At 65.3% G+C, this 21,729-nt stretch overlaps 2 protein-coding genes across 3 annotated transcripts in view; one reads left to right on the top strand and one right to left on the bottom strand.

The window, feature by feature from the left end:
- The window catches only part of LOC140393920 (synaptotagmin-6-like), a 760,260-nt gene that overhangs the window by 631,365 nt on the left and 107,166 nt on the right, over positions 1-21,729 (top strand). The gene's annotated exons all lie outside the window — the stretch shown is intronic.
- Positions 1-21,729, bottom strand: part of LOC140393921 (uncharacterized) — a 56,592-nt gene that overhangs the window by 11,805 nt on the left and 23,058 nt on the right. The gene's annotated exons all lie outside the window — the stretch shown is intronic.

Raw genomic sequence — 21,729 nt, 5'->3', positions numbered from 1 at the left:
TTGGGTCAATCTCGGTGCATCACCAGAACGCCCTCTCCTGCTGGTCCACACCCGATGGGCCGAGTTCCCGACCGCGCGGTTGATGTGAGGAACCCGGCGTGGTGGTTGCGGACTGTGTCCAGCGCCGCCGTAGTCGGGCGGGAGCCGTGCTACTAGCCGGGGAGACTTCCGCGAGGGCTGGGAGGACTGGTGGGGCGGTGGTCAGGGGGGGACCAGGGGGGCTCTATCTGGCAGGTCGGGTCAGCGCACGGCCGGCGCAATGTTTTTCGGCGCACCTGCTGCAGATTGTCGTCATGCGCAGGCGCGCCCGTGGACCTGGCCATTCCCCACGCATTTTTATCATGGGAGCCGGTTTTTTGACGTAAAACGCCACAGATTTTCCGCAGGAAGGCTCACAAACGGTGTTTGCAGAGATTGCAGGAATCTCACAATTTCAGGACGTATCAGCGATGACCAAATCATCTTGCAGACCCCTTCTCACAACCCCACTTCCTTCATAAACTGTAATGGGCTGGATTCTCCGTTCCTGAGTCTACGGAGAATCCGTGGAGTTACTCGTCAGAAAAAGCAGAGCCACATTGGCACCGCTACCGGTGAGGGGCTAGCACCGGCACCACGTGGAACACCATCAAAACCCACAAGAAATGGTGCGGGAATCACCGGGCCCATGATGGACACTCACAGGGCTGACAAGCTGCAGCCGCACTTAAACTATACACCCTTCACACACACTGATCGCGGCCGAAAAGATGGGACAATTTGTGCTGGAGCGCCCATACAGCTGATGGGTCGACGACCCAGGGCACCAGATTTATAGCGGGCTGTCAGCGGCCAGCGTGGTGATGGTGTTGCGTCTCCATCCACCCTGACCCCCACAGCCCACCTCCTGGACACCCCCGCTACTCCCCCCTTTCCTGGCAGAAGCCTCCCAGCCAGCGGCACGACTGTCGGCGATGTATGACGGTGGTGGACACTGTCTGTACACCCTCTCTCTCCCTCTCTCCGCCACCCCCACGCCAGGTTCACAATTTGTGAGAGCACACATGGACCGTACTGTCGGGCCCATCGGAGGTGGAGGGGAATGGAGGAATGGGCAGTGGGGGCCAGGGTGACCCCCATGGGGGGACTGGGGCAGTGTCCAAGCATGGACCGCCATTGCCGCGGCTTGCAAAGCAGCCATCTTGTTGCACACTCCACAGAACACCCACCTTGGCCCCTGAATCTGCAGAGTGACACCGGCCAGATGGGTGCCCCCATCCCACCAGCCCCGCACCTCACCTTCCACCATACCACCCCCCCCGCTGGTGGGGCACCATGCGGCCCACCCAATGGCAACGCCCACAGTAACACCTACAGGGAGGCGCTGGATGGGGGCGGCGGACCATACCACTGGCAAGGGCAGTGGCAGCTGACAGTAGCCCTGGCAACAGGGATGGGCACCAGGGCTGGAGACCCCCATGGCGGCGGGCCCTTACGTGGCCAGGTATGTGGCGAGGAGGGGGACATGCAGGGGCAGAGTCTGCAGTGTCAACCGTGGGCACTGTGTATCCTGTTTGACCTGGTTGGGCATGGGGGTACGCACCACGCTAACATGTCGGCCTTTCAACCCCTGCAGACAATGGATATTGGAATAAATCCAGCAGTGTTGGCCTTCCTCCTAGTCGCTGCGGCCTGGGGGGATGGCCCTATGAGCTGGAGCTGCTCGAGGAGGAAAAAGCTGCAGCAGCGGAGCCGACCCCAGAGGAACAGGAGGCAGCCGGTGAGGATGCAGAGCCAGCCGACCAACAGGCCGAGGAGGAGGAGGTGTAAAGAAGGTGCCACATGGGGCCTCACATGTATTGGCAGCGTCTGTAATTCAAGGACCTGCCGGACCAAAGACTCCGGCTGAGCAGTGGACAGTGCAACGTATCGGCAGATCATGCCGCACCTGGCACCTGGGGGGTTTGGGAGAGGACACCCGCTCCTGGTGGCGATGAAGGTGATAATCGTCCTGAATTTTTACGTGACATGGTCCTTACAGGCGCTGAGTGGAGACCTGCCCGGGATCTCACAGACCTTGGCTGCACAGGTGCATACGCGCCATCACAGAGGCCCTCTTTGCCCAGTCAGCACAATACATCAATTTCAATGTGGACTGAGCCCACCAGGATGATGAGCATCTGGGCAGCGGGGTTCGCCACCATCGCCGACATTCCCAAGGTCCAGGGGGTGATCGACAGGATGCAGGCCCCCCCCTATGAGCACCTGCAGATGACAGGCTTCTTACACAAACCGAAAGGGGTTCCACTCGACGAACGTGCAGCTGATGTGTGACCATCAGATGCGCATCATGCACGTCTGCGCCCGATACCTGGACAGTGTGCACGATGCCTTCTTCCTGGTACATTCGACAGTTCCCGGCCTCTCCAAAGCACAGCCCCAGCATGGGGGTTGGCTCCTGGGTGTCAGGGGTTATCCCCTGTGGTCGTGGCTGATGACGCCTCTCTGTAGGCCACAGACCGACGTGGAGACCTGCTACAGCGATGCCCATGCCGCGACCAGGGCACAATTGAGTGGTGCTTCGGAAATCCTGAAGATGCGGTTCAGGGCCTGGACCACTCTGGAGGGGCTCTCCAGTATGACGCTAGGAGGGTTGCCCGCATCGTGGCGGCCTGCTGCGATCTCCACAACTTTGTGTAGCAGAGGGCAATATGCTAGAGGAGGAGGATGAACGTCAGTCCTCGTTCGATGAGGAGGATGTGGGGGGGGGGGGGGGGCGAATATGAGTAGGTCATGGGGTCCAGGCAGGCATGGGAGGCCGCACAAAGTGTGCTGCAGGGCAAATGCGTATGGGGCACTCTGATCGCCTCCAGGTACACCGGCTAGTGGGGGCTGGCCAAGGAAACGGACATTGCATCCCACCCCCACGTGCACCCACACCGGCCACCCCCCTGCCTGCAACCCCCTCCATGATACATACCTCCGCAGGGTGTAGGCCCTGAGTTATCAGTAACAGCGGGTCTGCCACATGGGATGGAGGATGATGACAACCCGCCCTGCGATGAGCTCTGTTACTTCGCATCATTTGACAACGTCTGACTCTTGCCCACAGTAGCACTTTCCACAATCCACCTGGGTGAACCCTGCATGCGAGCTGGCCATTCCATCACATGGTCCCATCAATTCCCTTGGGTGGCGGTGTTGGGGATGGTAGGTGGGAAGATGGGGAATGGGACACCGGAGCGATGAGTGCTGGCTGAACTGTGGACCCAAGCCAAGCCCACCCCCAACATCTGCCAATCCCCCACCCCAGACACCCCCTCCACGGTCACCTCAGACTAGCCCACCCCTCACACTCTTCTGACAGAGCAGCGAGGCAGATTATAACATTGTGAACTTGTGTTTAATGTGACAATATATATATAGATTTGTGTCCGAGACCCATCACTAAACTGTGCCCTGCACCTGTGCCAACTTAACTTGTGTCTAACTTTCTGGCCTTGCGGGCCCTAATGCTACGCCGAGGTGGATCCCCAGACGGTACATCAAGAGTGAAGGTGGCCTGCTGTGATTACCGCCCTGTGACCTGGGTCCCCATTGGCAGCCATCTTCTGGGGCTAGCAGGCCTGGATGGGCCCGGCTGCTGCTCGGGTGTCCCAGGTGGCGTGGTGCTGCCCTGTTCTGCCTGCGACCCATGTAATGCGCTAGGGACAGGAGGGGGAGAGTCCGCGGAGCTGTGGTCTTCCGGCACGGGCCCCATTACTTCCTCCTCTTTCGGGGTGCCCGATGGCCCTCGGGCTACCCCATGGGATGGGGGTGCAAGTGGAGCTTTCCCTTGAGTCTCCCCTGCCAGGCCTGTTAGCCCACTGCCATCTCGGCTAGGGTCTGCATGCTCGCGACCACAGAGCACAGGGACTGAGCCACATCACGTTGCGACTGTGCCACCACCTTCTTGGTCTGTGCCACATCAGCCAGTGACTGCACCATGTCCCTCTGGGACTGGGCCACCCTCCCTAAGCGTCTGTGCCCCATCAGCCAGTGCCTGGGTAGTGGCACCGACACTCTCCGCCTTTGCCTTGCTGTGATCAGGAGCTCCTCTGCAATGTCCAGGTGGCTCTGGCACATGGCTGCCTGTGAGAGGGCAGACGTGTCCTGGGGCTTGGCCATCGCCTGCACAGAATGCCCCAGGCCTTGGACATGCTGATCCATAGCCGATACACTCGCCCCCAAGTCCTCCACCACATACGTCACCCGTTCGGTGTTGGCCTTTAACCTTTATTATTATTGTCAGAAGTAGGCTCACATTAACACTGCAATGAAGTTACTATGAAAATCCCCCAGTCACCACACTCCGGCACCTGTTCGGGTACACGGAGGGAGAAGTCAGAATGTCCAATTCACCTAACAGCACGTCTTTTGGGACTTGTGGGAGAAACCGGAGCACCCGGAGGAGAATGTGCAGACTCCGCAAAGACAGTGACTCAAGCCAGGAATCACACCTGGGACTTTGGCGCTGTGAAGTAACAGTGCTAACCACTGTGCTATGGTGCCGCCCGATTTCACCACCTCCTGTTCCTGCACATGGTTGGACTCCTCCAATTGCACTTGCAGGTGCTGGATGCTCGCCGACATCCCCTCATGTAGTCCCTGGCTCTGCGACTGCATCTCCACTATCGATGGGACTGTTTGTTCATGAGCTCGAAACCCCTCTGGACGGCAGCTAGTTCCTGGGGTCAGCCCACCCTCCGACCATCTGCTCCCTCAGGAGTTCCAACCTCCACCTCATGTACTGGAGCATCTATGTGGTGAACACCAGAGAGTGTCCCAGGAGCCTCTTCACTAAAGTGCCCAACCGAGGTGAGACTCTCTGGGATGGTGGAGGGTGTTGGAGACGGGAAATCTGTGTCAGCATCAGACCCGAGCTCCGGGGTGGCCTGGGTTTTGGGCATATGGGTCCCCTCCGTGATGATGTCATCGTCACTCCTCGACACGTAAGGAGGTTCTGGCTGTGGCTGGGGACGGGATGGATCAGAAGGGCCCCCTCCTGCAAGGCACAAGACAGGATGCATGAGTAGACCATGGGCTGGGGGTTGTGGGGGTGTGAGGGTGTTGGGGTGAGGATGATGTGGGTGCGAGGGTGGTGTGGGTGTGAGGGTGGTGTGGGGGTGAGGACGGTTTGAGGATAGAGTGGGGGTGAGGGTGGTTTGAGGGTGGTGTGGGGTGGTGTGGGGGTGCGGGTGGTTAGAGGGTGGAGTGGGGGTGAAGGTGGTTTGAGGATGGTGTGGGGCTGGAGTTGGGGTGGCGTGAGGGTGGTGTGGGGGTGGAGCGGGGGTGAGGGAGGTTTGAGGGTGGTGTGGGGCTGGAGTGGGAGTGGTGTGAGGGCGGTGTGGGGGTGGTTTTGTGGGGGTGAGGGTGGTTTGAGGATGGTGTGGGGCTGGAGTTGGGGTGGTGTGAGGGTGGTGTGGGGGTGGAGCGGGGGTGAGGGAGGTTTGAGGGTGGTGTGGGGCTGGAGTGGGAGTGGTGTGAGGGTGGTGTGGGGGTGGTTTTGTGGGGGTGAGGGTGGGGGTAGTGTGGGGTTGGAGTGGGGGTGGTGTGAGGTTGGTGTGATGGTGGAGTGGGGGCTGTGTGGGGGTGGTGTGAGGGTGGTTTGGGGGTGAGGGTGGTGTGGGGGTGGAGTGGGGGTGGTGTGAGGGTGGTGTCGGGGTGGTGTGGGGCTGGTGTGAGGGTGGTGTGGGGGTGGTGTGAGGGTGGTGTGGGGGTGGTGTGGGGGTGGTGTGAGAGTGGAGTGAGGGTGGTGTGGAGGTGGTGTGGGGGTGGAGTGGGGGTGGTGTGGTGGTGGGGTGAGGGTGGTGTGGGGGTGGTGTGAGTGTGGTGTGGGGGTGCTGTGGGGGTGGTGTGGGGCTGGTGTGAGGGCGGTGTGGGGGTGGTGTGAGTGTGGTGTGGGGGTGCTGTGGGGGTGGTGTGGGTGGTGTGGGGTTGGAGTGGGGGTGGTGTGAGGGTGGTGTGGGTGTGGTGTGGCTGGTGTGAGGGTGGTGTGGGGATGGTGTGAGGGCGGTGTGGGGGTGGTGTGAGTGTGGTATGGGGGTGCTGTGGGGGTGGTGTGAGGGTGGTGTGGGGTTGGAGTGGGGGTGGTGTGAGGGCGGTGTGGGTGTGGTGAGGCTGGTGTGAGGGTGGTGTGGGGTGGTGTGAGGGTGGTGTGAGGGTGGTGTGGGGGCGGTGTGGGGCTGGTGTGAGGGTGGTGTGGGGATGGTGTGGGGGTGGTGTGAGGGTGGTGTGAGGGTGGTGTGGGGGTGGTGTGAGGGTGGTGTGGGGGAGGTGTGGGGCTGGTGTGAGGGCGGTGCGGGGATGGTGTGAGGTGGTGTGGGGGTGGTGTGGGGGTGGTGTGAGGGTGCTGGGGGGGTGGTGTGGCTGGTGTGAGGGTGGTGTGAGGGTGGTGTGGGTGAGGTGTGGGGCTGGTGTGGGGAGGTGTGGGGCTGGTGTGAGGGCGGTGTGGGGATGGTGTGAGTGTGGTGTGGGGGTGGTGTGAGGGTGGTGTGGGTGTGGTGTGGGAGTGGTGTGAGGGTGCTGTGGGGGTGGTGTGAGGGTGGTGTGGGTGTGGTGTGGGGGTGGTGTGAGGGTGGTGTGGGGGTGGTGTGAGGGTGGTGTGGGGCTAGTGTGAGGGCGGTGCGGGGATGGTGTGAGGGTGGTGTGGGGGTTGTGTGAGGGAGGTGTGGGTGTGGTGTGTGGGTGGTGTGAGGGTGGTGTGGGGCTAGTGTGAGGGCGGTGTGAGGGCGGTGTGGGGGTGGTGTGATGGTGGTGTGGGAGTGGTGTGGCTGGTGTGAGGGTGGTGTGAGAGTGGAGTGAGGGTGGTGTGGGGGTGGTGTGAGGGTGGTGTGGGATGGTGTGAGGGTGGTGTGGGGGTGCTGTGGGGGTGGTGTGGGGCTGGTGTGAGGGCAGTGTGGGGGTGGTGTGAGGGTGGTGTGGGGGTGGTGTGAGGGCGGTGTGGGGGTGGTGTGGGTGTGGTGTGGGGGTGGTGTGAGGATGGTGTGGGGGTGGTGTGGGGATGGTGTGGGGGTGGTGTGGAGGTGGTGCGGGGATGGTGTGAGGGTGGTGTGGGGGTGGTGTGGGGGTGGTGTGAGGGTGCTGTGGGGGTGGTGTGAGGGTGGTGTGGGGGTGGTGTGAGGGTGAGGGTGGTGTGAGGGCGGTGTGGGGGTGGTGTGAGGGTGAGGGTGGTGTGAGGGTGGAGTGTGGGTATTGTGGGGGTGGTGTGGGGGTGGTGTGAGGGTGCGGTGGGTGTGGTGTGGGGGTGGTGTGAGGGTGGTGTGGGGTTGGTATGAGGGTGGTGTGAGGGCGGTGTGGGGGTGGTGTGAGGGTGATGTGGGGGTGGTGTGGCTGGTGTGAGGGTGGTGTGAGGGTGGAGTGAGGGTGGTGTGGGGGTGGTGTGAGGGTGGTGTGGGGGCGGGGTGGGGTGGTGTGAGGGTGGTGTGGGGTGGTGTGAGGGTGGTGTGGGGGAGGGTGGTGTGGGGGTGGTGTGAGGGTGGGGTGGGGGTGGTGTGGGGCTGAGGGTGGTGTGCGGGTGGTGTGAGTGTGGAGTGAGGGTGGTGTGGGGGTGGTGTGGGGGTGGTGTGAGGGTGAGGGTGGTGTGAGGGTGGAGTGTGGGTAGTGTGGGGGTGGTGTGGGGTGGTGTGAGGGTGGTGTGGGGGTGAGGGTGGTGTGGGGGTGGTGTGAGGGTGCAGTGAGGGTGGTGTGAGGGCGGTGTGGGGCTAGTGTGAGGGCGGTGTGGGTGTGGTGTGTGGGTGGTGTGAGGGTGGTGTGGGGCTAGTGTGAGGGCGGTGTGAGGGCGGTGTGGGGGTGGTGTGATGGTGGTGTGGGAGTCGTGTGGCTGGTGTGAGGGTGGTGTGAGAGTGGAGTGAGGGTGGTGTGGGGGTGGTGTGAGGGTGGTGTGGGATGGTGTGAGGGTGGTGTGGGGGTGCTGTGGGGGTGGTGTGGGGCTGGTGTGAGGGCAGTGTGGGGGTGGTGTGAGGGTGGTGTGGGGGTGGTGTGAGGGCGGTGTGGGGGTGGTGTGGGTGTGGTGTGGGGGTGGTGTGAGGATGGTGTGGGGGTGGTGTGGGGATGGTGTGGGGGTGGTGTGGAGGTGGTGCGGGGATGGTGTGAGGGTGGTGTGGGGGTGGTGTGGGGGTGGTGTGAGGGTGCTGTGGGGGTGGTGTGAGGGTGGTGTGGGGGTGGTGTGAGGGTGAGGGTGGTGTGAGGGCGGTGTGGGGGTGGTGTGAGGGTGAGGGTGGTGTGAGGGTGGAGTGTGGGTATTGTGGGGGTGGTGTGGGGGTGGTGTGAGGGTGCGGTGGGTGTGGTGTGGGGGTGGTGTGAGGGTGGTGTGGGGTTGGTATGAGGGTGGTGTGAGGGCGGTGTGGGGGTGGTGTGAGGGTGATGTGGGGGTGGTGTGGCTGGTGTGAGGGTGGTGTGAGGGTGGAGTGAGGGTGGTGTGGGGGTGGTGTGAGGGTGGTGTGGGGGCGGGGTGGGGTGGTGTGAGGGTGGTGTGGGGTGGTGTGAGGGTGGTGTGGGGGAGGGTGGTGTGGGGGTGGTGTGAGGGTGGGGTGGGGGTGGTGTGGGGCTGAGGGTGGTGTGCGGGTGGTGTGAGTGTGGAGTGAGGGTGGTGTGGGGGTGGTGTGGGGGTGGTGTGAGGGTGAGGGTGGTGTGAGGGTGGAGTGTGGGTAGTGTGGGGGTGGTGTGGGGTGGTGTGAGGGTGGTGTGGGGGTGAGGGTGGTGTGGGGGTGGTGTGAGGGTGCAGTGAGGGTGGTGTGAGGGCGGTGTGTGGGTGGTGCGAGGGTGAGAGTGGTGTGGGGGTGGTGTGAGGGTGGTGTGGGGGTGATGGTGGGGTTGGTGTGTGGGTGGTGTGGGGTTAGGTGAGGGTGAGGGTGGTGTGAGGGTGGTGTGGGGGTGGTGTGAGGGTGGTGTGAGGGTGGTGTGGGGGTGGTGTGGGGGTGAGGGTGGGTGTGGTGTGCGTGTGGTGTGAGGGTGGGGGTGGTGTGAGGGTGAGGGTGGGGGTGGTGTGAGGGTGGTGTGGGGGTGGTGTTGGTGTGGTGTGGGGGCGGTGTGGGGGTGGTGTGAGGGTGGTGTGGGGGTGGTGTGGGGATGGTGTGGGGGTGGTGTGGAGGTGGTGCGGGAATGGTGTGAGGGTGGTGTGGGGGTGGTGTGGGGGTGGTGTGAGGGTGCTGTGGGGGTGGTGTGAGGGTGGTGTGGGGGTGGTGTGAGGGTGAGGGTGGTGTGAGGGCGGTGTGGGGGTGGTGTGAGGGTGAGGGTGGTGTGAGGGTGGAGTGTGGGTAGTGTGGGGGTGGTGTGGGGGTGGTGTGAGGGTGGTGTGGGGTTGGTATGAGGGTTGTGTGAGGGCGGTGTGGGGGTGGTGTGAGGGTGATGTGGGGGTGGTGTGGGGATGGTGTGGCTGGTGTGAGGGTGGTGTGAGGGTGGAGTGAGGGTGGTGTGGGGGTGGTGTGAGGGTGGTGTGAGGGCGGGGTGGGGCGGTGTGAGGGTGGTGTGAGGGCGGGGTGGGGTGGTGTGATGGTGGTGTGGGAGTGGTGTGGCTGGTGTGAGGGTGGTGTGAGAGTGGAGTGAGGGTGGTGTGGGGGTGGTGTGAGGGTGGTGTGGGGTGGTGTGAGGGTGGTGTGGGGGTGCTGTGGGGGTGGTGTGGGGCTGGTGTGAGGGCGGTGTGGGGGTGGTGTGGGTGTGGTGTGGGGGTGGTGTGAGGATGGTGTGGGGGTGGTGTGGGGATGGTGTGGGGGTGGTGTGGGGGTGGTGTGGGGGTGGTGTGGGAGTGGTGTGAGGGTGCTGTGGGGGTGGTGTGGGGATGGTGTGGGGGTGGTGTGAGGATGGTGTGGAGGTGGTGCGGGGATGGTGTGAGGGTGGTGTGGGGGTGGTGTGGGGGTGGTGTGAGGGTGCTTTGGGGGTGGTGTGAGGGTGGTGTGGGGGTGGTGTGAGGGTGAGGGTGGTGTGAGGGCGGTGTGGGGGTGGTGTGAGGGTGAGGGTGGTGTGAGGGTGGAGTGTGGGTAGTGTGGGGGTGGTGTGGGGGTGGTGTGAGGGTGCGGTGGGTGTGGTGTGGGGGTGATGTGAGGGTGGTGTGGGGTTGCTATGAGGGTTGTGTGAGGGCGGTGTGGGGGTGGTGTGAGGGTGATGTGGGGGTGGTGTCGGGATGGTGTGGCTGGGGTGAGGGTGGTGTGAGGGTGGAGTGAGGGTGGTGTGGGGGTGGTATGAGGGTGGTGTGAGGGCGGGGTGGGGTGGTGTGAGGGTGGTGTGGGGTGGTGTGAGGGTGGTGTGGGGTGAGGGTGGTGTGGGGGTGGTGTGAGGGTGGGGTGGGGGTGGGGTGGGGCTGAGGGTGGTGTGGGGGCGGTGTGGGGGTGGTGTGAGGGTGGTGTGGGGGTGCTGTGGTGTGAGGGTGGTGTGTGGTGGTGTGGGGGTGGTGTCAGGGTGGTGTGGGTGTGTTGTGAGGGTGGCGTGGGGATGTGCGTGGTGTGGGGGTGGTGTGGGGTGTGGGTGTGGTGTGGTCGTGGTGTGAGGGTGGTGTGGGGGTGAGGGTGGTGTGGGGTGGTGTGAGGGTGGAGTGGGGGTGGTGTGGTGGTGGAGTGAGGGTGGTGTGGGGGTGGTGTGAGTGTGGTGTGGGGGTGCTGTGGGGGTGGTGTGGGGCTGGTGTGAGGGCGGTGTGGGGGTGGTGTGAGTGTGGTGTGGGGGTGCTGTGGGGGTGGTGTGGGTGGTGTGGGGTTGGAGTGGGGGTGGTGTGAGGGCGGTGTGGGTGTGGTGTGGCTGGTGTGAGGGCGGTGTGGGGGTGGTGTGAGTGTGGTGTGGGGGTGCTGTGGGGTTGGAGTGGGCGTGGTGTGAGGGCGGTGTGGTTGTGGTGTGGCTGGTGTGAGGGTGGTGTGGGGTAGTGTGAGGGTGGTGTGGGAGCGGTGTGGGGCTGGTGTGAGGGTGGTGTGAGGGTGGTGTGAGGGTGGTGTGGGGGTGGTGTGAGGGTGTTGTGAGGGTGGTGTGGGGGAGGTGTGGGGCTGGTGTGAGGGCGGTGCGGGGATGGTGTGAGGTGGTGTGGGGGTGGTGTGGGGGTGGTGTGAGGGTGCTGGGGGGGTGGTGTGGCTGGTGTGAGGGTGGTGTGGGGTGGTGTGAGGGTGGTGTGAGGGTGGTGTGGGGGAGGTGTGGGGCTGTTGTGCGGGAGGTGTGGGGCTGGTGTGAGGGCGGTGTAGGGATGGTGTGAGTGTGGTGTGGGGGTGGTGTGAGTGTGGTGTGGGGGTGCTGTGGGAGTGGTGTGAGGATGGTGTGGGGTTGGAGTGGGGGTGGTGTGATGGTGGTGTGGGAGTGGTGTGGCTGGTGTGAGGGTGGTGTGAGAGTGGAGTGAGGGTGGTGTGGGGGTGGTGTGAGGGTGGTGTGGGGTGGTGTGAGGGTGGTGTGGGGGTGCTGTGGGGGTGGTGTGGGGTTGGTGTGAGGGCGGTGTGAGGGTGGTGTGAGGGTGGTGTGGGGGATGTGTGAGGGCGGTGTGGGGGTGGTGTGGGTGTGGTGTGGGGGTGGTGTGGAGGTGTAGCGGGGATGGTGTGTGGGTGGTGTGGGGGTGGTGTGGGGGTGGTGTGAGGGTGCTGTGGGGGTGTTGTGAGGGTGGTGTGGGGGTGGTGTGAGGGTGAGGGTGGTGTGAGGGCGGTGTGGGGGGGGTGTGAGGGTGAGGGTGGTGTGAGGGTGGAGTGTGGGTAGTGTGGGGGTGGTGTGGGGGTGGTGTGAGGGTGCGGTGGGTGTGGTGTGGGGGTGGTGTGAGGGTGGTGTGGGGTTGGTATGAGGGTGGTGTGAGGGCGTTGTGGGGGTGGTGTGAGGGTGATGTGGGGGTGGTGTGGGGATGGTGTGGCTGGTGTGAGGGTGGTGTGAGGGTGGAGTGAGGGTGGTGTGGGGGTGGTGTGTGGTGGTGTGAGGGTGGTGTGGGGGTGAGGGTGGTGTGGTGATGGTGTGAGGGTGGGGTGGGGGTGGGGTGGGGCTGAGGGTGGTGTGGGGGCGGTGTGGGGGTGGTGTGAGGGTGGTGTGGGGGTGCTGTGGTGTGAGGGTGGTGTGTGGTGGTGTGGGGGTGGTGTCAGGGTGGTGTGGGTGTGGTGTGAGGGTGGCGTGGGGGTGTGCGTGGTGTGAGGGTGGTGTGGTGGTGGTGTGGGGGTGGTGTGGGGTGTGGGTGTGGTGTGCTGGTGGTGTGAGGGTGGTGTGGGGGTGAGGGTGATGTGAGGGTGGTGTGGTGGTGGCGCGGGTGTGGATTCGGGGTGGTGTGGGGTGGTGTGAGGGTGGAGTGGGGGTGGTGTGGTGGTGGAGTGTGGGTGGTGTGGGGGTGGTGTGAGTGTGGTGTGGGGGTGCTGTGGGGGTGGTGTGGGGCTGGTGTGAGTGCGGTGTGGGGGTGGTGTGAGTGTGGTGTGGGGGTGCTGTGGGGGTGGTGTGGGTGGTGTGGGGTTGGAGTGGGGGTGGTGTGAGGGCGGTGTGGGTGTGGTGTGGCTGGTGTGAGGGTGGTGTGGGGATGTTGTGAGGGCGGTGTGGGGTGGTGTGAGTGTGGTGTGGGGGTGCTGTGGGAGTGGTGTGAGGGTGGTGTGGGGTTGGAGTGGGCGTGGTGTGAGGGCGGTGTGGTTGTGGTGTGGCTGGTGTGAGGGTGGTGAGGGGTGGTGTGAGGGTGGTGTGGGGGCGGTGTGGGGCTGGTGTGAGGGTGGTGTGAGGGTGGTGTGAGGGTGGTGTCGGGGTGGTGTGAGGGTGGTGTGAGGGTGGTGTGGGGGAGGTGTGGGGCCGGTGTGAGGGCGGTGCGGGAATGGTGTGAGGTGGTGTGGGGGTGGTGTGGGGGTGGTGTGAGGGTGCTGGGGGGGTGGTGTGGCTGGTGTGAGGGTGGTGTGGGGTGGTGTGAGGGTGGTGAGGGTGGTGTGGGGGAGGTGTGGGGCTATTGTGGGGGAGGTGTGGGGCTGGTGTGAGGGCGGTGTGGGGATGGTGTGAGTGTGGTGTGGGTGTGGTGTGAGTGTGGTGTGGGGGTGCTGTGGGAGTGGTGTGAGGGTGGTGTGGGGTTGGAGTGGGGGTGGTGTGAGGGTGGTGTGGGTGTGGTGTGAGTGTGGTGTGGGGGTGCTGTGGGAGTGGTGTGAGGGTGGTGTGGGGGTGCTGTGGGGGTGGTGTGGGGCTGGTGTGAGGGCGGTGTGGGGGTGGTGTGAGGGTGGTGTGGGGGTGGTGTGAGGGCGGTGTGGGGGTGGTGTGGGTGTGGTGTGGGGGTGGTGTGAGGATGGTGTGGGGGTGGTGTGGGGATGGTGTGGGGGTGGTGTGGAGGTGGTGCGGGGATGGTGTGAGGGTGGTGTGGGGGTGGTGTGGGGGTGGTGTGAGGGTGCTGTGGGGGTTGTGTGAGGGTGGTGTGGGGGTGGTCTGAGGGTGAGGGTGGTGTGAGGGCGGTGTGGGGGTGGTGTGAGGGTGAGGGTGGTGTGAGGGTGGAGTGTGGGTAGTGTGGGGGTGGTGTGGTGGTGGTGTGAGGGTGCGGTGGGTGTGGTGTGGGGGTGGTGTGGGGTGTGGGTGTGGTGTGCTGGTGGTGTGAGGGTGGTGTGGGGGTGAGGGTGATGTGAGGGTGGTGTGGTGGTGGCGCGGGTGTGGATTCGGGGTGGTGTGGGGTGGTGTGAGGGTGGAGTGGGGGTGGTGTGGTGGTGGAGTGTGGGTGGTGTGGGGGTGGTGTGAGTGTGGTGTGGGGGTGCAGTGGGGGTGGTGTGGGGCTGGTGTGAGTGCGGTGTGGGGGTGGTGTGAGTGTGGTGTGGGGGTGCTGTGGGGGTGGTGTGGGTGGTGTGGGGTTGGAGTGGGGGTGGTGTGAGGGCGGTGTGGGTGTGGTGTGGCTGGTGTGAGGGTGGTGTGGGGATGTTGTGAGGGCGGTGTGGGGTGGTGTGAGTGTGGTGTGGGGGTGCTGTGGGAGTGTTGTGAGGGTGGTGTGGGGTTGGAGTGGGCGTGGTGTGAGGGCGGTGTGGTTGTGGTGTGGCTGGTGTGAGGGTGGTGTGGGGTGGTGTGAGGGTGGTGTGGGGGCGGTGTGGGGCTGGTGTGAGGGTGGTGTGAGGGTGGTGTGAGGGTGGTGTGGGGGTGGTGTGGGGGTGCTGGGGGGGTGGTGTGGCTGGTGTGAGGGTGGTGTGAGGGTGGTGTGAGGGTGGTGTGGGGGAGGTGTGGGGCTATTGTGGGGGAGGTGTGGGGCTGGTGTGAGGGCGGTGTGGGGATGGTGTGAGTGTGGTGTGGGAGTGGTGTGAGTGTGGTGTGGGGGTGCTGTGGGAGTGGTGTGAGGGTGGTGTGGGGTTGGAGTGGGGGTGGTGTGATGGTGGTGTGGGAGTGGTGTGGCTGGTGTGAGGGTGGTTTGAGAGTGGAGTGAGTGTGGTGTGGGGGTGGTGTGAGGGTGGTGTGGGGTGGTGTGTGGGTGGTGTGGGGGTGCTGTGGGGGTGGTGTGGGGCTGGTGTGAGGGCGGTGTGGGGGTGGTGTGAGGGTGGTGTGGGGGTGGTGTGAGGGCGGTGTGGGGGTGGTGTGGGTGTGGTGTGGGGGTGGTGTGAGGATGGTGTGGGGGTGGTGTGGGGATGGTGTGGGGGTGGTGTGGAGGTGGTGCGGGGATGGTGTGAGGGTGGTGTGGGGGTGGTGTGGGGGTGGTGTGAGGGTGCTGTGGGGGTGGTGTGAGGGTGGTGTGGGGGTGGTGTGAGGGTGAGGGTGGTGTGAGGGCGGTGTGGGGGTGGTGTGAGGGTGAGGGTGGTGTGAGGGTGGAGTGTGGGTAGTGTGGGGGTAGTGTGGGGGTGGTATGAGGGTGCGGTGGGTGTGGTGTGGGGGTGGTGTGAGGGTGGTGTGGGGTTGGTATGAGGGTGGTGTGAGGGCGGTGTGGGGGTGGTGTGAGGGTGATGTGGGGGTGGTGTGGGGATGGTGTGGCTGGTGTGAGGGTGGTGTGAGGGTGGAGTGAGGGTGGTGTGGGGGTGGTGTGAGGGTGGTGTGAGGGCGGTGTGGGGTGGTGTGAGGGTGGTGTGGGGTGGTGTGAGGGTGGTGTGGGGGTGAGGGTGGTGTGGGGGTGGTGTGAGGGTGGGGTGGGGGTGGTGTGGGGCTGAGGGTGGTGTGGGGGCGGTGTGGGGGTGGTGTGAGGGTGGTGTGGGGGTGCTGTGGTGTGAGGGTGGTGTGTGGTGGTGTGGGGGTGGTGTCAGGGTGGTGTAGGTGTGGTGTGAGGGTGGCGTGTGGATGTGCGTGGTGTGAGGGTGGTGTTGTGGTGGTGTGGGGGTGGTGTGGTGTGTGGGTGTGGTGTGGTGGTGGTGTGAGCGTGGTGTGGGGGTGAGGGTGGTGTGAGGGTGGTGTGGTGGTGGCGCGGGTGTGGATTCGGGGTTGTGTGGGGTGGTGTGAGGGTGGAGTGGGGGTGGTGTGGTGGTGGAGTGAGGGTGGTGTGGGGGTGGTGTGAGTGTGGTGTGGGGGTGCTGTGGGGTTGGTGTGGGGCTGGTGTGAGGGCGGTGTGGGGGTGGTGTGAGTGTGGTGTGGGGGTGCTGTGGGGGTGGTGTGGGTGGTGTGGGGTTGGAGTGGGGGTAGTTTGAGGGCGGTGTGGGTGTGGTGTGGCTGGTGTGAGGGTGGTGTGGGGATGGTGTGAGGGCGGTGTGGGGGTGGTGTGAGTGTGGTGTGGGGGTGCTGTGGGGTTGGAGTTGGCGTGCTGTGAGGGCGGTGTGGTTGTGGTGTGGCTGGTGTGAGGGTGGTGTGGGGTGGTGTGAGGGTGGTGTGGGGGCGGTGTGGGGCTGCTGTGAGGGTGGTGTGAGGGTGGTGTGAGGGTGGTGTGGGGGTGGTGTGAGAGTGGTGTGAGGGTGGTGTGGGGAGGTGTGGGGCTGGTGTGAGGGCGGTGCGGGGATGGTGTGAGGTGGTGTGGGCTGGTGTGGGGGTGGTGTGAGGGTGCTGGGGGGGGTGGTGTGGCTGGTGTGAGGGTGGTGTGGGGTGGTGTGAGGGTGGTGTGAGGGTGGTGTGGGGGAGGTGTGGGGCTATTGTGCGGGAGGTGTGGGGCTGGTGTGAGGGCGGTGTGGGGATGGTGTGAGTGTGGTGTGGGGGTGATGTGAGTGTGTTGTGGGGGTGCTGTGGGAGTGGTGTGAGGGTGGTGTGGGGTTGGAGTGGGGGTGGTGTGATGGTGGTGTGGGAGTGGTGTGGCTGGTGTGAGGGTGGTGTGAGAGTGGAGTGAGGGTGGTGTGGGGGTGGTGTGAGGGTGGTGTGGGGTGGTGTGAGGGTGGTGTGGGGGTGCTGTGGGTGTGGTGTGGGGGTGGTGTGAGGATGGTGTGGGGGTGGTGTGGGGATGGTGTGGGGGTGGTGTGGAGGTGGTGCGGGGATGGTGTGAGGGTGGTGTGGGGGTGGTGTGGGGGTGGTGTGAGGGTGCTGTGGGGGTGGTGTGAGGGTGGTGTGGGGGTGGTGTGAGGGTGAGGGTGGTGTGAGGGCGGTGTGGGGGTGATGTGAGGGTGAGGGTGGTGTGAGGGTGGAGTGTGGGTAGTGTGGGGGTGGTGTGGGGGTGGTGTGAGGGTGCGGTGGGTGTGGTGTGGGGGTGGTGTGAGGGTGGTGTGGGGTTGGTATGAGGGTGGTGTGAGGGCGGTGTGGGGGTGGTGTGAGGGTGATGTGGGGGTGGTGTGGGGATGGTGTGGCTGGTGTGAGGGTGGTGTGAGGGTGGAGTGAGGGTGGTGTGGGGGTGGTGTGAGGGTGGTGTGAGGGCGGGGTGGGGTGGTGTGAGGGTGGTGTGGGGTGGTGTGAGGGTGGTGTGGGGGTGAGGGTGGTGTGGGGGTGGTGTGAGGATGGGGTGGGGGTGGTGTGGGGCTGAGGGTGGTGTGGGGGCGGTGTGGGGGTGGTGTGAGGGTGGTGTGGGGGTGCTGTGGTGTGAGGGTGGTGTGTGGTGGTGTGGGGGTGGTGTCAGGGTGTTGTGGGTGTGGTGTGAGGGTGGCGTGGGGGTGTGCGTGGTGTGAGGGTGGTGTGGTGGTGGTGTGGGGGTGGTGTGGGGGTGATGGTGGTGTGAGGGTGGTGTGGTGGTGGCCCGGGTGTGGATTCGGGGTGGTGTGGGGTGGTGCGAGGGTGGAGTGGGGGTGGTGTGGTGGTGGAGTGAGGGTGGTCTGGGGGTGGTGTGAGTGTGGTGTGGGGGAGCTGTGGGGGTGGTGTGGGGCTGGTGTGAGGGCGGTGTGGGGGTGGTGTGAGTGTGGTGTGGGGGTGCTGTGGGGGTGGTGTGGGTGGTGTGGGGTTGGAGTGGGGGTGGTGTGAGGGCGGTGTGGGTGTGGTGTGGCTGGTGTGAGGGTGGTGTGGGGATGGTGTGAGGGCGGTGTGGGGGTGGTGTGAGTGTGGTGTGGGGGTGCTGTAGGGTTGGAGTGGGCGTGGTGTGAGGGCGGTGTGGTTGTGGTGTGGCTGGTGTGAGGGTGGTGTGGGGTGGTGTGAGGGTGGTGTGGTGGCGGTGTGGGGCTGGTGTGAGGGTGGTGTGAGGGTGGTGTGAGGGTGGTGTGGGGGTGGTGTGAGGGTGGTGTGAGGGTGGTGTGGGGGAGGTGTGGGGCTGATGTGAGGGCGGTGCGGGGATGTTGTGAGGTGGTGTGGGGGTGGTGTGGGGGTGGTGTGAGGGTGCTGGGGGGGGTGGTGTGGCTGGTGTGAGGGTGGTTTGGGGTGGTGTGAGGGTGGTGTGAGGGTGGTGTGGGGGAGGTGTGGGGCTATTGTGCGGGAGGTGTGGGGCTGGTGTGAGGGCGGTGTGGGGATGGTGTGAGTGTGGTGTGGGGGTGGTGTGAGTGTGGTGTGGGGGTGCTGTGGGAGTGGTGTGAGGGTGGTGTGGGGTTGGAGTGGGGGTGGTGTGGGAGTGGTGTGGCTGGTGCGAGGGTGGTGTGAGTGTGGAGTGAGTGTGGTGTGGGGGTGGTGTGAGGGTGGTGTGGGGTTGTGTGAGGGTGGTGTGGGGGTGCTGTGGGGGTGGTGTGGGGCTGGTGTGAGGGCGGTGTGGGGGTGGTGTGAGGGTGGTGTGGGGGTGGTGTGAGGGCGGTGTGGGGGTGGTGTGGGGGTGGTGTGGGGGTGGTGTGAGGATGGTGTGGGGGTGGTGTGGGGATGGTGTGGGGGTGGTGTGGGGGTGATGCGGGGATGGTGTGAGGGTGGTGTGGGGGTGGTGTGGGGGTGGTGTGAGGGTGCTGTGGGGGTGGTGTGAGGGTGGTGTGGGGAATGGTGTGAGGGTGAGGGTGGTGTGAGGGCGGTGTGGGGGTGGTGTGAGGGTGAGGGTGGTGTGAGGGTGGAGTGTGGGTAGTGTGGGGGTGGTGTGGGGATGGTGTGAGGGTGCGGTGGGTGTGGTGTGGGGGTGGTGTGAGGGTGGTGTGGGGTTGGTATGAGGGTGGTGTGAGGGCGGTGTGGGGGTGGTGTGAGGGTGATGTGGGGGTGGTGTGGGGATGGTGTGGCTGGCGTGAGGGTGGTGTGAGGGTGGAGTGAGGGTGGTGTGGGGGTGGTGTGAGGGTGGTGTGAGGGCGGGGTGGGGTGGTGTGAGGGTGGTGTGGGGTGGTGTGAGGGTGGTGTGGGGGTGAGGGTGGTGTGGGGGTGGTGTGATGGTGGGGTGGGGGTGGTGTGGGGCTGAGGGTGGTGTGGGGGCGGTGTGGGGGTGGTGTGAGGGTGGTGTGGGGGTGCTGTGGTGTGAGGGTGGTGTGTGGTGGTGTGGGGGTGGTGTCAGGGTGGTGTGGGTGTGGTGTGAGGGTGGCGTGGGGGTGTGCGTGGTGTGAGGGTGGTGTGGTGGTGGTGTGGGGGTGGTGTGGGGTGTGGGTGTGGTGTGGTGGTGGTGTGAGGGTGGTGTGGGGGTGAGGGTGGTGTGAGGGTGGTGTGGTGGTGGCGCGGGTGTGGATTCGGGGTGGTGTGGGGTGGTGTGAGGGTGGAGTGGGGGTGGTGTGGTGGTGGAGTGAGGGTGGTGTGGGGGTGGTGTGAGTGTGGTGTGGGGGTGCTGTGGGGGTGGTGTGGGGCTGGTGTGAGGGCGGTGTGGGGGTGATGTGAGTGTGGTGTGGGGGTGCTGTGGGGGTGGTGTGGGTGGTGTGGGGTTGGAGTGGGGGTGGTGTGAGGGCGGTGTGGGTGTGGTGTGGCTGGTGTGAGGGTGGTGTGGGGAGGTGTGGGGCTGGTGTGAGGGCGGTGCGGGGATCGTGTGAGGTGGTGTGGGCTGGTGTGGGGGTGGTGTGAGGGTGCTGGGGGGGGTGGTGTGGCTGGTGTGAGGGTGGTGTAGGGTGGTGTGAGGGTGGTGTGAGGGTGGTGTGGGGGAGGTGTGGGGCTATTGTGCGGGAGGTGTGGGGCTGGTGTGAGGGCGGTGTGGGGATGGTGTGAGTGTGGTGTGGGGGTGGTGTGAGTGTGTTGTGGGGGTGCTGTGGGAGTGGTGTGAGGGTGGTGTGGGGTTGGAGTGGGGGTGGTGTGATGGTGGTGTGGGAGTGGTGTGGCTGGTGTGAGGGTGGTGTGAGAGTGGAGTGAGGGTGGTGTGGGGGTGGTGTGAGGGTGGTGTGGGGTGGTGTGAGGGTGGTGTGGGGGTGCTGTGGGTGTGGTGTGGGGGTGGTGTGAGGATGGTGTGGGGGTGGTGTGGGGATGGTGTGGGGGTGGTGTGGAGGTGGTGCGGGGATGGTGTGAGGGTGGTGTGGGGGTGGTGTGGGGGTGGTGTGAGGGTGCTGTGAGGGTGCTGTGAGGGTGGTGTGGGGGTGATGTGAGGGTGAGGGTGGTGTGAGGGCGGTGTGGGGGTGATGTGAGGGTGAAGGTGGTGTGAGGGTGGAGTGTGGGTAGTGTGGGGGTGGTGTGGGGGTGGTGTGAGGGTGCGGTGGGTGTGGTGTGGGGGTGGTGTGAGGGTGGTGTGGGGTTGGTATGAGGGTGGTGTGAGGGCGGTGTGGGGGTGGTGTGAGGGTGATGTGGGGGTGGTGTGGGGATGGTGTGGCTGGTGTGAGGGTGGTGTGAGAGTGGAGTGAGGGTGGTGTGGGGGTGGTGTGAGGGTGGTGTGAGGGCGGGGTGGGGTGGTGTGAGGGTGGTGTGGGGTGGTGTGAGGGTGGTGTGGGGGTGAGGGTGGTGTGGGGGTGGTGTGAGGGTGGGGTGGGGGTGGTGTGGGGCTGAGGGTGGTGTGGGGGCGGTGTGGGGGTGGTGTGAGGGTGGTGTGGGGGTGCTGTGGTGTGAGGGTGGTGTGTGGTGGTGTGGGGGTGGTGTCAGGGTGTTGTGGGTGTGGTGTGAGGGTGGCGTGGGGGTGTGCGTGGTGTGAGGGTGGTGTGGTGGTGGTGTGGGGGTGGTGTGGGGTGTGGGTGTGGTGTGGTGGTGGTGTGAGGGTGGTGTGGGGGTGAGGGTGGTGTGAGGGTGGTGTGGTGGTGGCCCGGGTGTGGATTCGGGGTGGTGTGGGGTGGTGCGAGGGTGGAGTGGGGGTGGTGTGGTGGTGGAGTGAGGGGGGTCTGGGGGTGGTGTGAGTGTGGTGTGGGGGAGCTGTGGGGGTGGTGTGGGGCTGGTGTGAGGGCGGTGTGGGGGTGGTGTGAGTGTGGTGTGGGGGTGCTGTGGGGGTGGTGTGGGTGGTGTGGGGTTGGAGTGGGGGTGGTGTGAGGGCGGTGTGGGTGTGGTGTGGCTGGTGTGAGGGTGGTGTGGGGATGGTGTGAGGGCGGTGTGGGGGTGGTGTGAGTGTGGTGTGGGGGTGCTGTGGGGTTGGAGTGGGCGTGGTGTGAGGGCGGTGTGGTTGTGGTGTGGCTGGTGTGAGGGTGGTGTGGGGTGGTGTGAGGGTGGTGTGGTGGCGGTGTGGGGCTGGTGTGAGGGTGGTGTGAGGGTGGTGTGAGGGTGGTGTGGGGGTGGTGTGAGGGTGGTGTGGGGGAGGTGTGGGGCTGATGTGAGGGCGGTGCGGGGATGTTGTGAGGTGGTGTGGGGGTGGTGTGGGGGTGGTGTGAGGGTGCTGGGGGGGGTGGTGTGGCTGGTGTGATGGTGGTGTGGGGTGGTGTGAGGGTGGTGTGAGGGTGGTGTGGGGGAGGTGTGGGGCTATTGTGCGGGAGGTGTGGGGCTGGTGTGAGGGCGGTGTGGGGATGGTGTGAGTGTGGTGTGGGGGTGGTGTGAGTGTGGTGTGGGGGTGCTGTGGGAGTGGTGTGAGGGTGGTGTGGGGTTGGAGTGGGGGTGGTGTGGGAGTGGTGTGGCTGGTGCGAGGGTGGTGTGAGAGTGGAGTGAGTGTGGTGTGGGGGTGGTGTGAGGGTGGTGTGGGGTTGTGTGAGGGTGGTGTGGGGGTGCTGTGGGGGTGGTGTGGGGCTGGTGTGAGGGCGGTGTGGGGGTGGTGTGAGGGTGGTGTGGGGGTGGTGTGAGGGCGGTGTGGGGGTGGTGTGGGGGTGGTGTGGGGGTGGTGTGAGGATGGTGTGGGGGTGGTGTGGGGATGGTGTGGGGGTGATGCGGGGATGGTGTGAGGGTGGTGTGGGGGTGGTGTGGGGGTGGTGTGAGGGTGCTGTGGGGGTGGTGTGAGGGTGGTGTGGGGAATGGTGTGAGGGTGAGGGTGGTGTGAGGGCGGTGTGGGGGTGGTGTGAGGGTGAGGGTGGTGTGAGGGTGGAGTGTGGGTAGTGTGGGGGTGGTGTGGGGATGGTGTGAGGGTGCGGTGGGTGTGGTGTGGGGGTGGTGTGAGGGTGGTGTGGGGTTGGTATGAGGGTGGTGTGAGGGCGGTGTGGGGGTGGTGTGAGGGTGATGTGGGGGTGGTGTGGGGATGGTGTGGCTGGCGTGAGGGTGGTGTGAGGGTGGAGTGAGGGTGGTGTGGGGGTGGTGTGAGGGTGGTGTGAGGGCGGGGTGGGGTGGTGTGAGGGTGGTGTGGGGTGGTGTGAGGGTGGTGTGGGG

The sequence above is a fragment of the Scyliorhinus torazame genome, chromosome 17, assembly GCF_047496885.1.
Source record: "Scyliorhinus torazame isolate Kashiwa2021f chromosome 17, sScyTor2.1, whole genome shotgun sequence".
Lineage (NCBI taxonomy): Eukaryota > Metazoa > Chordata > Chondrichthyes > Carcharhiniformes > Scyliorhinidae > Scyliorhinus > Scyliorhinus torazame.
Note: the sequence above shows the minus strand (reverse complement) of the source record. Positions and strands in the feature narration are given on the sequence as shown.